We start from the raw sequence: 14828 nt of genomic DNA on the forward strand, positions 1-14828 counted from the left end.
TGACGGCTGTCTCACTGTTCCCTCACCCAAAGGAGTCACAAGCACATCTGATACAGCCCAGATGGTTTCACAAGGACGGTTACCAATTATCTCTTTGTTAACAACCGTTGGTGGTCAGCAGGCATGGATGTACAAGTTCGTAGATGTGCCGAACTTCGCACTGACCATTGGTGCCTGTTGACAAAACTGCACTTCTGACTTCAACAGCCAGTTAATGGGCCAAAGTTAGACTCATTCAACCAAAAGCTCCTATTAGAGATGAGTTACAAGACAGCTTTCCGCTTCAAATGGCTCATGGCCACTGCAGCATTAGAGACTGCAGTCTTGTTTTCTCTGTCATCCGATGAGGAATGGCATTGTGTCCAAGTCATTGTTGCTAACCACTGCCAACTCAGTGCTGGAGCCAAAGCCCTTCAAATGTCAGCCATCTCCTCAGTGAGGAGATGCTCACAGCAGTTTGAAGACTCAAACTGTAGCCTCACTTTTTTCTTAGCTCCAGCATGTTGTTCAAGAGCATAAGCAAAGGCCGAATGCTCAGTGTTGGAACGGCATCAAGTTGTTGTGGAAGAAGCTGCAGAACTCCACAGTCTTGGTTTTAACAGATCCATTGCACAGCAGTGAAACCTGCACAGTGAAGAAGCAGTGGACTGACATTTTTGATTCTCATCTTTATTAGCTGCTTCACATTAAGTGGCAGGAGAAGATCAGCACTGAGGACACTGTCTCCACCAGAACTGGGTACGTGTTCATGGCTTTCTCGGTATGGGCCTATTATCAGGAGGGAAGCTCAATGAATGATGAAGTACAATTACCAAGGAATGCCACGACTTTGTCAAAGATTTCGTGAGCCACGGAAGCTCTGGAGGTGCAATAAAATCACCAACGACAGGCACAGATTGAATGTCCAACTAGACCATCTTAAGGAGCTGGACAGAGATTGATCCGGGTGGCGTTTGATCTGCAAGGGGAGGTTATGTCCTGCTGGGATTTGCCAGGACAACAGTGATATACTGTGCACAGTCTTGTAGGAAAAGCCAATATACATCGCCTAGTAATTGGGTGTACCAAGAGTATTATTGCTAGAACTGGCCCCAGTCCTGCTGCCCTTCTCCGTGAGAGAGAGGTTGGTTCTTGCGAGAGAACTGAGGCCGGAATTCCCCCGTTACAGCTCTTACCAGCTTGCTGTCTGTTTACTGTCACATTGCTGAAGGGAGAGTCAGTTTATGGGTTACTGCTGCGCTGCCAGGCACACAGGCGAATCTGACGCGGGCGCCAGACAACTGCAAGCAATAACATTGGCCGGTCGAGATTTCTCACCTCCATTCCTGATTGTTTTCAGTTGTCTGACTGCAGCTGATAACCGGCGCTTGCTGGGAGCTGTCGTTGACTTGCTCAGGAAAAGCTGGCTTCTACTGACCTCTGGGCCAATGGACAACTGAAGGGGTTTCTACATCCGTCCCAGACAGCAACTTCGGGTAAGGGACAAGGAAACAGCTTAGACAAGGCTCACCCCTTTTTTCTTTTGTTCTCGCACTTTGCTTTCCATGGCGTCTCCCGGCAGCGGCCTTCCACGCCCAGACCCTGCCCTTCTCTTACTCACCCCGTGAAACCAATATGCACTAACCTACCTCAGCCTGGTGCCCTGCCTGGCCCAGCTTTTAGAAGGGATAAGACATGAAAGCTGTGAAAGGGTCTGTGCCGTCTTTCAGGCTGTGAGCCCCTCGGGGCAGGGACTGCCCCAATACCCATGCCCTGTGTAGCACCCAGTCAAAGTTCAGTGCCGTGCGATGGCCAGCCAAGGAAGACACCGGTGCAGCTGGGGCGATAGGGCAGGCCGAGTCGACAGCCTGGCTCTCGCCTCTCCTGGGCCGAACTTGGCTGTTGTAAAATGAGATCAACTCAGCTCTTGTCGCAGTTCTTCAAATACCTCGTCCCCAAGGTGAAATGGCCCTTTCTTGCCATGTGGCTCTGCAGGTGATTGGCTTCCCCAGCTGGACTTAATACTCCCAGCGTGTGACAGCAGATGGCAAGCGCTACAGAAGCGCCGCTGTGGCCCTCAGCTGTTCGCTCCGTTAAGATATTTTTAAGCCACGTTCTGGCAGGCTGTGCCCCTGGGGCGGGAGCTGGATCTGTGCACTTGTGCGTGTGCGAGGGATGGGGCCGCTGAGAGCGCGGGGGACTCTCAGGGGCTAAAGGAATGAAGGTGCGTTCCCGCTGGGGTAGGAGGTGATAACAGGTATGGGACCTGGAGGAAGGGGGAGGCGGGAGCCAAGGGACTGTACAATGCTCTGCGTCAAGGGATAGCAGGAAATTAGCATCATTGGCGTGGGGAAGGATCTTGAGGGAGGAGAGTCTCACTTGGCTCATTCTGCTGACTCCGGTTTCCCTGCCTGCTGGGATGTCTCCCTGTATGTGCATACTCACTCTTCCCCTTCCAGCTGGAATGCAAAGTGCTGGAGGATTCATAGGGTGGCACCTAACAAAGGGGACAGGACAGTTGCTGATCAGTCCTGTTGTTGCCCTGTTGTTGGCAAATCCACTGTTTCGTACTCAGCGGTGCCTTTGCTTTTCACTTGCTTGTGTTTCTCTCTTCGCACTGTTGGCCTGTCATCGCTGGCAGCATAAGTGTAGTTTTACGTTTACATTTGGGGGGTGGGGGGAAAGTGCAGCTCCAGTCAGGCCAATGGGGACATGGAGGGGGGTGCAAATTCTGCATCTGCCCAAAGCTTGCACTTTGGGGGGGTGATGCCCCCCCTCTGCCTTCCCCCCCAAACTATGCCCATGGTTTGCAGAGGTGAGTAACAACCACTGGCATAGTAAGCAAAAAATGACAATCTTTGGAAGGGAAAAGATCACTTTAGTCCCATCTGGCTGGTTCCCAGGGGCTGGTCCTGGCTTGTTAGCCACTATGTGCCCTGTACTACTTTGACTGGGAGAGATTTAAAGGGCAGCTCCCACCCCAGCCATCGGGAGGCGATTCCGTAATAAATGCTGCTGGTCTTTGTCCGACCCACTCAGAGTGTGAAGCACACGGGTTAGTGGCAGGGCTCACGCCCCCTGCAGCAGTTCCCCCTATGCTCTAGTCTGGTGGATGAAAGCTCAGGGAACAGTGGGACCGGCTTTGATTACATGTTTGTCTGTGACATTTTGGCACAAATGACAGTAAAACAGGGAAATCCTGGCACATGATCCTCTCCACCTCCTGTTGTTCCTTGCGTAGAATGGTCGTGGGTTCCTGGGTTTTGCCCCATGAACTCATGCAGCTGTTATGTCTTGGAGCTGGTCCCCTGGGCCTCAGAACCATTCTGCCCTGTGCAAACAAGCAGCTTTGGAAATGCCCAAAGGAAGAGGGCAATGTCGTGAATGAATCATTGGCCAAATGTTGCTTTGAAACGTCAGCTGTTCTTTCGGTCAGTTGTACGTTGGCACTTCCCTGTCTTGCTCTGGGCTTCACATGAAAATTTGTGAATTTCTCTAAAAAGGAAGAACCAAAATGATTTCAGAGCTGAAACTTTCTGCTGGAAGCAAACGCTGTGAAGTGGAGTTTTTAATGGAACTAGTGGGGCAAGCTCCGTTGTAGTGAGGGTGGGAGCTGGTTGTCCCAGCTTGTCCCTGTGGATATGAGTTGGAGGTGCCTTTCTCACCTCAACTGGTAGAAAACAACCTTTTCCTTGAACACAATAGAAGCAGGCTGAGCTACAGAAATCTGCTGCGACTGCATCTCCTCTGTGTGTGAGAACAGCCACAATGACAGGAAAATAAAGAGCTGCCCCCTAAATAAGTTGAATATGCTGTGTCTGAGGAAGACGGGGAGGGAGTGGGTGGACTCATTCAGAGGGGATGGTGTGAACCAGCCCTCCTTGTTTTCAGAGTCCCTTCCCTTCAGATTGACTTTCTTCGACCTGCCTGCAGCCGAGTCCCAGCTGAGGGTGTTTGCACGCTGAGGGGCTGTTCTCCACTGCCGGTGTCCCCATCTACCCTGCGTGACAACAGTCCCGTTCTCATTTGGCAGCCTCTGCTTACGCTGTCACCATTCTGCTCTGTGCTGCGATGCCTTCTGCCCTCAGAGGTGCACTGTGCTGCAGGGCCGTGCACTCGACCAGCTCGTCTCCCAGCTGCAGGTGGGCTCTTCTCCAGCTCTTGAATTATTTAATGGACGGAGGTGGCGCAGCAGAGCTAATTAGCTGCTGGCTCCTCTGCAGCCGAGTGGACCCAGAAGTCGCTCGTGCACACAGCATGTGTTCTTGTTTTTTTGTTTTTTGTGCTAGCAGAAGCTCTCTGGGTGGCATGTGTCTCCCTCCGTGGGGCTGATCCCAGCTTGCCTGCACACCAGAGCATTCTTGTATCTGTCTGCAGCGAAACAAGGACCTGAGCAGGGGCAGCAGGGGGTTTCACAGGGGATGTGATGGACTATGCACCAACCCCCAGGGATTCCAATTGCTCGGGCTTCGATCTCACTGGGTCCCTTCTGACCTCCCTGCTTGGGTCAGATAACATCAATGAGATGGAAACAAAGGCCCTGGCAAAGCTGCATGGTACAGTGCTCTGTTGGAGCAGGGCTAGCAGCTCGCAGGCCACTGCTGCCTGCCCCAGCCCAGAGTAGAGCAGGAATGGAAGGACCTGCAGATGTGGCCAGTTTTCTGGAGCCTCTGAAGCATGCTCTCGAAGCATCAGGCCTGATCGCTCTCGAAGCCTAGGACTGACTGGGAGGGAGTTACTCCTGGGTCATGCCAGTAAGAAGGGAGAATGGGGCCCGTCTGGTCTACCAATGGGAGTCCGGAGCCGGAGGGGGGGATGGTTACACTGCATTCTGAGCTGCCCTCTTGCAGCTTGAGAAAAGAAAGCAAATGCAATAAACTCCCCTTTGACGTACAAGTCTCGGGGTGGGGAGGGCTCCCTGGGGCAGCCTTGGGCAGACCCCCCCTCTGTTTGTGTAGCTCTTTCAATGCTCCCTGAGAGCAATGCGTCTCCTCTCCTGGGGTTACCACACCGCCTCAGGCTGCCGGGGGCCGGGCCTGCTGTCACAGCATCGTGGTCCTCGGTGGGGCAGGGCCCCCTCCAGCTGTGGGGCACCACATGGTTCGCAGCTCCCGCTGGCTGTCGCTGGGTGACCTTGGCCGCGGTGGCAACGGCCGTGATGCTCCGTCCAGGGTTCTGGTTGTCCACTTAAGAGTTTCCTGGCCCAGGACAATCACACCCACTGGAAAGAGGCAGGAACCAACCTCTACTGTGTCTCCAACAAGGAAGGTACCTGGCCGGGCTAGGACTGATGTTGGCACCACGGCAGAGCAGGGCTAGGCCAGGGCGAGACGCCCACGCTGTCCTCCTCATCCCCCAGCCGGTGCTGACCCTGGGTGAGCTCCGTGCTCCAGGTGAGGAGCGAGGGCACAGGCTCCGAGATCATCCCCCCCATCCTTCCCCCTTCAGAGCCAGCACAAAGTGCTGTGAGATTTCCCAGCTCACTCCTGTGTCCCTGCCCTGGCGAGAGAGCACTCTGGCCATGTGCCACGTTCACTGGAAATAAGGAGAGGCCAGGTCACTGCTACGTTAACTATGGTATTTGCAGGGGCTGTTGGAGGAGCAAAGACTGACTGTTCTGGGATTGCAGCTTCACTGACTCGAACTGTAACATGCTGAGCCTGGTTGGTTTTGCTCTGCATTTGTGCCTCCTTCGCACGTTTAACCGTGTGCCTGTGAAGGGGAATTAAACCAGATCTCAAGGCACTTCTTGTTTTCTTGTAGATCCTTGGTGAGCCCCAGCAGCTGTGTCTTGCCATGTCCCCTGTGGACGGGGCACCCCCCTCTCCTACAGCTTGGACAATGCTTAATCTGCTTCTGAGTCCTAGCACGGCAACTTTCCCTGGGGGCTGCTGCACGGTACAGCTACGGCTGCATACCTGAGACGCAGACACATTATTTCCATGCTTTCCTCCTTTATGTTTTCAGCTCAGAGAATTCAAGCAAATTGACCCCATGACCCTCTTTGTGACTCCTCAGCGACCCGGCTTTGCTCCATGCTGTGGGCTGTCACCTTTGTGCTATGTCCCAGGCCCCCAAGTCAGCAGATCAAGTCTGTCATTCCTGGCCATTCCCTCCGGGCTCCCTGTCAGTATTGAATAGCTGCTGGATAGCATTACTCCTGGCCCTGGGCAGCTCTCACAAATCCTCTCTGCAAATAAATAAAAGAACGTTCAGTAAGGAAATCCAGCCTGCTCGGATCTAGGCAAAGAACAATAGCCACTGACATCAGTTTTACAGGTTATAATCCAGAGGCAGGTTTGTGTCAGACAGAGAAGGGTGTCACCTGCCTTTCCACAGACTCCACAATGTTTAACCCTCTACTGCTGTGTCAGCGAGGCTACAACCATAAGTAGCCAAACAGAGCCTGGCTCTTCGGGGAGCGTAGAACAGAAATATTTATTGAATACTTCCTCCTTGTCTACATCACAATTGACAAGTTTACCATCCTTACCTAATATTGGATATATACCGCTGTTAGGACTTCATTTGTTCCTGATATATTTAAAGAATCCCTTCTTATTGTCCTTAACTTTACTGGCCATAGATATTCCAGTGATACCTTTAGCTTTCCTTATCAATTGTCTGCATAACCTAGCTGCTGATTTGTACTCATTGCTATCAGCTTCCCCATTTTTCCATTTGTTATATGTATTGTTGTCACTTTCACCTCCCAGATGTTGTTTACCCAAAAAACCTGCCTGTCATGACTGTAGAATTGGTGTTTCTCAGGCATCTATTCAAAATATCCTCCAACCATAAAACAAACAAACAAACAAACAAAAAACTCAGGGAAGCTGCACTGAAGTCAGCAGAGGAACAGCGATTTACAGCAGAGAGAATCTGGCCCTCTGTCTTGGCTTTCTTCATGTCTTGTTTACACTGATCTCGCTGCTCCCTTTTGTCCCATTCCCTTTGCTCTTCAGAATGTACTTTTAGACACAGTTTTTAAGACCAGATTTTGTGTAAAATAAATAAATAAATAAATAAAAAATGCAAGAGTATATTTGATGCTCACAAAAGTGAGTGTGGTTAATAAGTTTGATCTGATGCTGATAGGCATCGTACAAGGATTCCTCACACAACTTTGCCAGTGCAACTCAGGCCTGACATGCAACCCACCCTGCTAGTTCAGCCTTAGCCCCTAGCTCAGCCGCAGGGCTGGTCTGCACCACTTCCGCTATTCCAGACTGCTGCTGATGCACCTTGATCCTGCCCTGCAGCACCTATTCCAGGGCTGGGACCCTGGCACAGCTGTGCCTATGCACCTGTGTTCTGGCCTGCAGTCACCTCTGCTCGTCCATCCTGTGTTCGCTGCAGACATAGACACAAGCTAAAAGCTGGGAAAGTTATTCAGACCTGTTCAGCCCTCATGAAAGGATTTGCTTGAGTTTTCACTGAAGACTTGAGTTGGTGCTGATTCATTCATGCCTATGATTTACGCCTGTTGCTGCTGCAAACAAGTGACAGAACTGAGACATAAATGTGCATTAGGGCCTTAACATTTTCGCTGTGTCTCTCTACTAACCAGGCACCTTGGGGTGGTGGTTCAGTGTGCTTTGCTGAAAAGGAGCATCACCGTTGCTTTAGGCCAAGCTGTAGCCCCCCTCCCCCCCGATGTCATTGAGAAAACACAAGCGCAGGCATGCTTTACCCCAGAACGTGCTCCACCAGTCGAAATGCTGCTGCCGAGTTCGCTTTCCCCTCCCTTGCTGCTCTGGCCTTTCCGCAAGCGTCACCAAGCACGTCTGCAGGGAGACGCCCAGTAGCTGCCCACGTCCTCTGTGAAGAGGGGTTTGTTCATCCAACTTAAGGCTCAGCGAGGCCCATGTGCGACAGAGAGCTTGTCACGTTGGTCCTCAATGGGCAGAAGGACAGATGGGGCTTTAAGAAGCCTGAAGTTCAGCTGTGATGTCTGGGTCGCTGGTTCCCCAGGACAACGTATCTGGGGCATGTCACACCGGTGAGCAAAGTGAGGTGCATTCACTATATGCCCAGGCCTGCCCCTGTTGAAATCAGTTGGCTTCTAGGGTCTAAACGAATGTCGTCTTCCAGCTCTTTCAGGAAGCGGCATTGGCTTCGGCCTCCAAGGATGCTGTTGCCCACTCTCCCCACTGAAAGAAAAGGGGGAATTAGGGCCCCACTGACGAAAGATGTGCCAGGATTAAGGCTGTTGTAGCAAAGGAATCCCACCTTTCGCCGCTGACAGCAAGCACCTACACCACCTGCCTCTCCTGCATCCGTTCACCGTTGCGGGGCAAACAATGCTGCATGAGGGCTTGTATCATGTTGTTGTCCGAGTAGCTGAGTTTCCCCAAGCTGTGGCCTGTTCCGGGCTAGGCACGTGAACACAGGAGTCCTGTTGGCTCAGGAGGGAACTGGCACATGCCCATAAAAAACTCCTTGATGTTTGGCAAAGCCTGGGTTTAATTTAATTTGGATGCCCCTGGTTTATACACTATTCCTATCAGTGTCTCAGATTCCCTGTTCTGCCTGACATCCCCCTCTCACTTTGCAAAGAAGGCTCAAGCTGCATGCATTGTAACAACCCCACTTACATGTTTGTCACTTGCCCAGCAACAGTGACTTCCCAGTGATCCATATTGGCTCCAAGGAGTTCCATCTGGCTTTTGATGCACCAGTCAAGGAACAAAGCCAAAACATGTTGCACCTACTGACACATGTCACTGAGTCTTTGATCAGCAGATGGGGTTTTGTATATTTCCCTGGCATGCCTTGTGGTATCACCGCTACTCTTCTATTACTGGGAGTGAAACCCACTCAGAAGAGTCCCCTCACCCAGATGGCTGGGTTTTTAAACAGGCATGGATAACAAATGTTGTGCCATCTGCCCTTACCTCAGGGAATCCATTAGTTAGGGCAAGCCCACGAAAGGTGGGCATAGCTTCAAGGCTTACTAGCTACAGAAAAGCTCCTCAAGGAGGCAAATTCAAGTCTGATTCACACCAAGAAAGATCAGAAAAGAACCAAGCTCTGTGACACTTGTAACTCTCCAAAAGCCTCCAGGATGCCAGGTAATACACCCCAGAGTCGATACTGGACAGGGAGTACCATCCTGCTCTGCACGCTGAAGGCTGTCTCACGGATGTTATGATGATGTTATTTGCATTGGGGTGGTAGCCAGAATCCTCAGTCAGGGTCAGAGCCCCATTACCCCAAGCATTGTGTAAACCTAGTTAGGCCTGGGATTCTCTCTACCGTGCTAACAAGCTGAACAGTGCCAGTGAAAAGAGAAAACACTCTTGGTTATCCACTATCATTCAAGCATGCGTCTCCCAGTGTCCAGCACTTTACATCCTACTTGCTGTCTCCATAATGTATTTCACCCAGGGCTCTTGGGTTACTGTTGCTTGTTTCATGCCCACTGCACCTCAAAGCACACTTGCGTGTGCCAGCTTCATTATTTACAGGCAAATGAAAGGGCTGGTCGGCCTGAGATTATCAGCAGTTGTTGCTTGGCTCATCCCTTGAGTGGCATCCTCAGAAGGTCTCAGGGTGGATCACAGGTTTGTCTTCTGGCTCTGCTGAGCAAGTGTCTGATCCAGACACCAGCTCACACCGATTTCCCCTTTACAGCTCTGTCAAGCCCTTTGTGTTGGCAAAAGAATCTTGGTTCTAGAGCAGGTTTAAGTCATGTGATGGTACAAACGGCAGCAGCTGGAATGGCCCTGCCAGGATCCCTGCTCAGTACACGGTGTAATTGGTATGCAGGCTGGGTCTGAGCTGTCTGCCTGGAGTCGGAAAACAGAAAATGATCTTGTATCATCATTCATCAGATCCGGCTCCACGCCAGAGAATTTCAAACCAGACGTCTGCTGAAGGTGCCTCCTGCATCTCCCAGGGCAGGTGTGGGCACGTGGGGCCGTTCTGCATCTTCCCTGGTGACCGGCTTAGAGACTGGCTGAAGGGGCAGGAGCTGTTGCATGCAATGGCTAGTTTGCTCTGTGCATTCTCCTGTTTGCTTACCATGACGCAGACATCTAGTTTGCATCAACGTGCAGCCAGGAGTCACCTTCCTCAAAGGCACGGGCCAAGTATGGCACGTTCTCTGAGGTAGGAAAATGTCCCAGTACACCACTTTGAGACTAGGAGTACTTGTGGCACCTTAGAGACTAACCAATTTATTTGAGCATAAGCTTTCGTGAGCTACAGCTCACTTCATCGGGTGCATACTGTGGAAACTGCAGAAGACATTATATACACAGAGACCATGAAACAATACCTCCTCCCACCCCACTCTCCTGCTGGTAATAGCTTATCCAAAGTGATCACTCTCCTTACAATGTGTATGATAATCCAGTTGGGCCATTTCCAGCACAAATCCAGGTTTTCTCACCCTCTACCCCCCCACACACAAACTCACTCTCCTGCTGGTAATAGCCCATCCAAAGTGACCACTCTCTTTACAATGTGTATGATAATCAAGGTGGGAAAATTATCATACACATTGTAAAGAGAGTGGTCACTTTGGATGGGCTATTACCAGCAGGAGAGTGAGTTTGTGTGTGGGGGGGTAGAGGGTGAGAAAACCTGGATTTGTGCTGGAAATGGCCCAACTGGATTATCATACACATTGTAAGGAGAGTGATCACTTTGGATAAGCTATTACCAGCAGGAGAGTGGGGTGGGAGGAGGTATTGTTTCATGGTCTCTGTGTATATAATGTCTTCTGCAGTTTCCACAGTATGCATCCGATGCAGTGAGCTGTAGCTCACGAAAGCTTATGCTCAAATAAATTGGTTAGTCTCTAAGGTGCCACAAGTACTCCTTTTCTTTTTGCGAATACAGACTAACACGGCTGTTACTCTGAAACCTGTCACTTTGAGACTGTGATGCTGCTTCCTGGGACTTGCTCATCACTGCCTGGGGTTTGGCATGTGCTGAGTATCTCTAGACCTGCAGCTAGTGAGCGAGAAATCCGGGGGCCTTTGGCTGACAGAGGTGGAAAAGAATGGCTTCCACCGATCGGTTAGTTTGTCTCACCAGTTCCATGGGACGAGCTCAGCTGTACCCGTCTGTCCTCGCCCCCAGAAGGAACGCCCTTCCCTGCCCACCACAGCAGCCCTGTGGGGTGTTGGTTGGCACCATGTGCATCCCTGAGCTCCTACAAAGGGATGGCTTCTTGACGGGAGTCTCTCTGGTGAGGTGCTTTCAATTATTTTCATTCTAAGGGCTTCTCTGTAGATTGTTTCTTAACTTTGCTCCCCCCCGCCCAGATGGTTCATGACTCTTGTGATGCTGGCAAACCAAAGCCCCAGGCCAATTTCCTTGTGTATTAAGGTGGATCAAAGGGATTGTTAAATGTATAAGAGTGTATTTGGTGTTTGAACTTCATGAAAACTAGTGGGCTGAAACAGGCATTGTTTTCACCTCTCTGTCTCTCATTATAACGTAGTAGCAAACACTCACAGTGTATGAACCCCGCTAATTGAATAGCCCATCCAAGGAGAAAGAAGTCAGGAGGAATGCAAATGAAGAACTTTCACAGAAAAGTCCTAATTTCAAAGCAAGTGGTCTGTGTGTGATGATCGATGGTCAAAGACTCTAACTGCATTCCTCACTCTCCGTCACCAAAGTAAAAGCCCCCGAGGGTAGTGGTCTGTCCGCTTGTTTGCTGTGAGAAGAAGCTGTAAGTATGGATTCGGGGAAAGAGCCTTCATCTCTGGACTGTTTGGGTTCTAACAGGGCGGAATAACTCAACAAGAAGACAGAGCTCCCCAGAGTTATTCTGGGTAGCCCTGTGGTGGGGCAGTGCCCCACCCCCAGGCCAGATTGGGCTACAGCAGGCCAGAGTGGCTGTGCAGACAGGCAGCCAATCAGAGAGGGCCTGCAGGGAGCCAATCAGGGCCAGGCTAGGCCCTATATAAAGGCTGCCCAGGTGAGAGGCAGGTAGTCTCTCCCAAACCTTCAAGGGAGAAGGTCTGTCTCCTGAGCGAAAGAGACCTGCACCCAGGACAGTGCAGTGCTGGGCAGGCTTAGGGGAGCTGAGGAGAGCTCAGCCCAATACCTACCAGGCTGCAGGCCCTAATAGAAGGGCCCACAAGGTGTAAGAGGGCCGAAGGGGAAGTGGCCCAGGGAGGAGAGGCAGACAACAGGAGCGAAGGAGGGCGGGGAGGCTGCCGCCAGAGGGTCCCTGGGCCGGGACCCAGAGTAGAGGGCAGGCCTGGGTCCCTCCCTTCCCTCTTGTGCTACACCTGGATGTTAGAAGTGGCCACAGCGGACTGCACCCGACCCCTGATAGAAGGGGTTAGTCTTTGGGGATGTAGTTGGCCACTGCGGCTGGGGTGAAGAGAAAAGACAGCTGTTAATACCCCCCCTCCAAAAGGGGGTAAGGATGGACTAGGGGGCACTGCTGGAGGGCAGTGTCCTGAAGAGGATGCTGTGAGAAGGGAGCAACGCGGGTCCGGACGCCAACAGAGGGCGAGAGACAGATGGGACACCACCAGCGGAGGGCGCTCCACATGGACTGAGCTAATTCCCAGAGTTACCAACCCCATCAAAAGCCCTGAGAGACTTTTGGGAAACTGGCAGATAATTACATCTCTGCTACCATTTGGGATCATAGACTGACTCACCTGTACATATATTTTACCTGCTTCAACCTCTCAACAATGCTCATTCCTTTTTCTTAGCTAATAAACCTTTAGTGAGTTTCCTGCAGAACTGGCTACCAGCGTTCTCTTTGGTGTGAGACCTGGGATACCAACTGATCTGCGGTAAGTGACTGGTCTCTTGGTACTGGGAGCAAAGTGAAGGTGGTATGATTTTTGATGTAATTGACCTTTTATCACAAAGTCCAGTTTGTCTGGGTGGCGAGATGGATTGGAGAGTCTGAGGGGACTATCTGTGACTCCATGGTGAGACTGGTTTAGTGACCAAGGAGTTCGCATTTGTGGTTGGCTTGGTGAAGCACACCACCAGCTTGTCTGCCTGTTTTCTGATAGTCTGCCCTGAGGTTGGCAGTCACAGTCATGACAACTCTCCGTATTGCAGCTGCAGGGTTGGCCTCTTTAGCCCTGGGCTTTAACCCAGGTCACAGCCTGGTCATCTATGGGTGTAACTGGAACTTCGCCTCCCAGAAGGCACTCACAGGGTGGACGCCAAATTAATGAGGTGTCCAGTGACTAATCCCTGCTTTGAGGATTGGATGTGAATCAGGCTGCCTATGTGACAGCATGGGTAATGGGACAGGTGCAGCATTTGAGTCAGCCAGTCTATTAGGCCCAGATCCTCAGAAGTATTTAGGAGCCAAACTCCAGCTGATGGGGCCAGGCACTGTGGCTGAAAGAGAAACAAAGAACATTGTCAGGAGGGGGCCAGATAAAGGGCTGATGCAGTTAACAAGGTGCAGCCTGGGTCTGTGAGCTTTCCCCCTCCCTAGCCACACGCAGCGTGGTTAGCAGGCCCAGCCTAGGAGCATCCTCTGCCTGAGTTACAGGCTGAAGAGCCTGTAGACCTCTCTAGTGTAAATCAGTTTGCCAGGAGCCCCCACTCCTTTGGCTCACTGGCATAATGGGCCTTTGTTAGCCAATGTCTGTAACTTACCTGGGTGGAAACTGCTAGAGAAACCTCCATAGTCTGTGCATTGATGGTGGCACTTTTCCTCTTGCTGTAGCATCTTGCCTTGTGTGGCACCATCACTCTCTGTGAATACTCCCCGGGCTTCAGCTCTCCATCCCCATCCCCACCCACGGGGAACGAGGGGTGGTTACCTTACCTGTCATTGGCTTGGAGGGCTCAGATCAGCTCACTAGCCTCACCCGTTGCTTATAACTTGTGGATGCACAGTATAGAGAGACTGGGGCTGAAACAGACCTTTGAGTCATTTGCTGTGGACTTTTCCTTACCTTGCTCCTGCAAACTCCATTGTTTTCTCTTTACAGATGAAGCTTCAGAGGCTTTGGAATGTACCTGAGGAACAGAAATTTGACAATAGAGGACGTTTCATTCTAGGAGACAAAGGTGTAACAAGATCCAAGGGCTGGAAGTTGAAGCTGGACAAATTCAGACTAGAAATAAGGTGCAAAATGTTAACATTGAGGGTAATTAACCACTGGAACAATTTCCCAAGGGTCGTGGTGGATTCTCCATCACTGACCATCTTTAAATCAAGATCGGATGTTTCTCTAAAAGATCTGCCTTTGATCAACCAGGAACTAATTCAGGGAGGTCTTATTGCCAGTGCTATGAGCGAAGTCAGACGAGATGATCACAACAGTCCCTTCTGGCCTTAGAATCGATGACGGTTGAAGGATTCATGTACAGCGTGTGTGGCTAAGCTGGAACCTTCCGTACAACAGGTCACACGTACAGCACTGGGCTAGCTGCAAGTAAGACTTGGACAGGAGGTGGATGTGACATCTTCCAAATCAGTGGGTTCCATCCTTAGTTCCCCACAACTCGCTGCACGTTAGAACTGATAGCTTCAGGGGGAGCAACAGGACAAATCGTGCTGGCTTTCTCCAGGTTTCAGTCATCTACTGGAGGGATTTTCTTTTGATTGTAGTTGGGAAGTTCCATAGCTGAGGGAGGTGGGGAGTCCCAAAGGTCAGGTAGCTGCAGAATTTGCTGCAGACACCCAAAGAGCACTTTCTGCATTTGGTTTGCTATGATGAAATGCCACTAGCCACTATGCATGGGATGTTATGTTTAAGAGCATGTTTTGGGGAGATGTCTCTGTTTTAAAGGTGCAGTCTCTCAGAGCCAGGCTCACCAGAAACCATCACTGGGTTCCAGAGAAATGCGCATTTCAGCAACTTTTCGCTCAAAACCACAAGATCTCACTCCCA

Source organism: Caretta caretta, chromosome 15 (assembly GCF_965140235.1).
Source record: "Caretta caretta isolate rCarCar2 chromosome 15, rCarCar1.hap1, whole genome shotgun sequence".
NCBI lineage: Eukaryota > Metazoa > Chordata > Testudines > Cheloniidae > Caretta > Caretta caretta.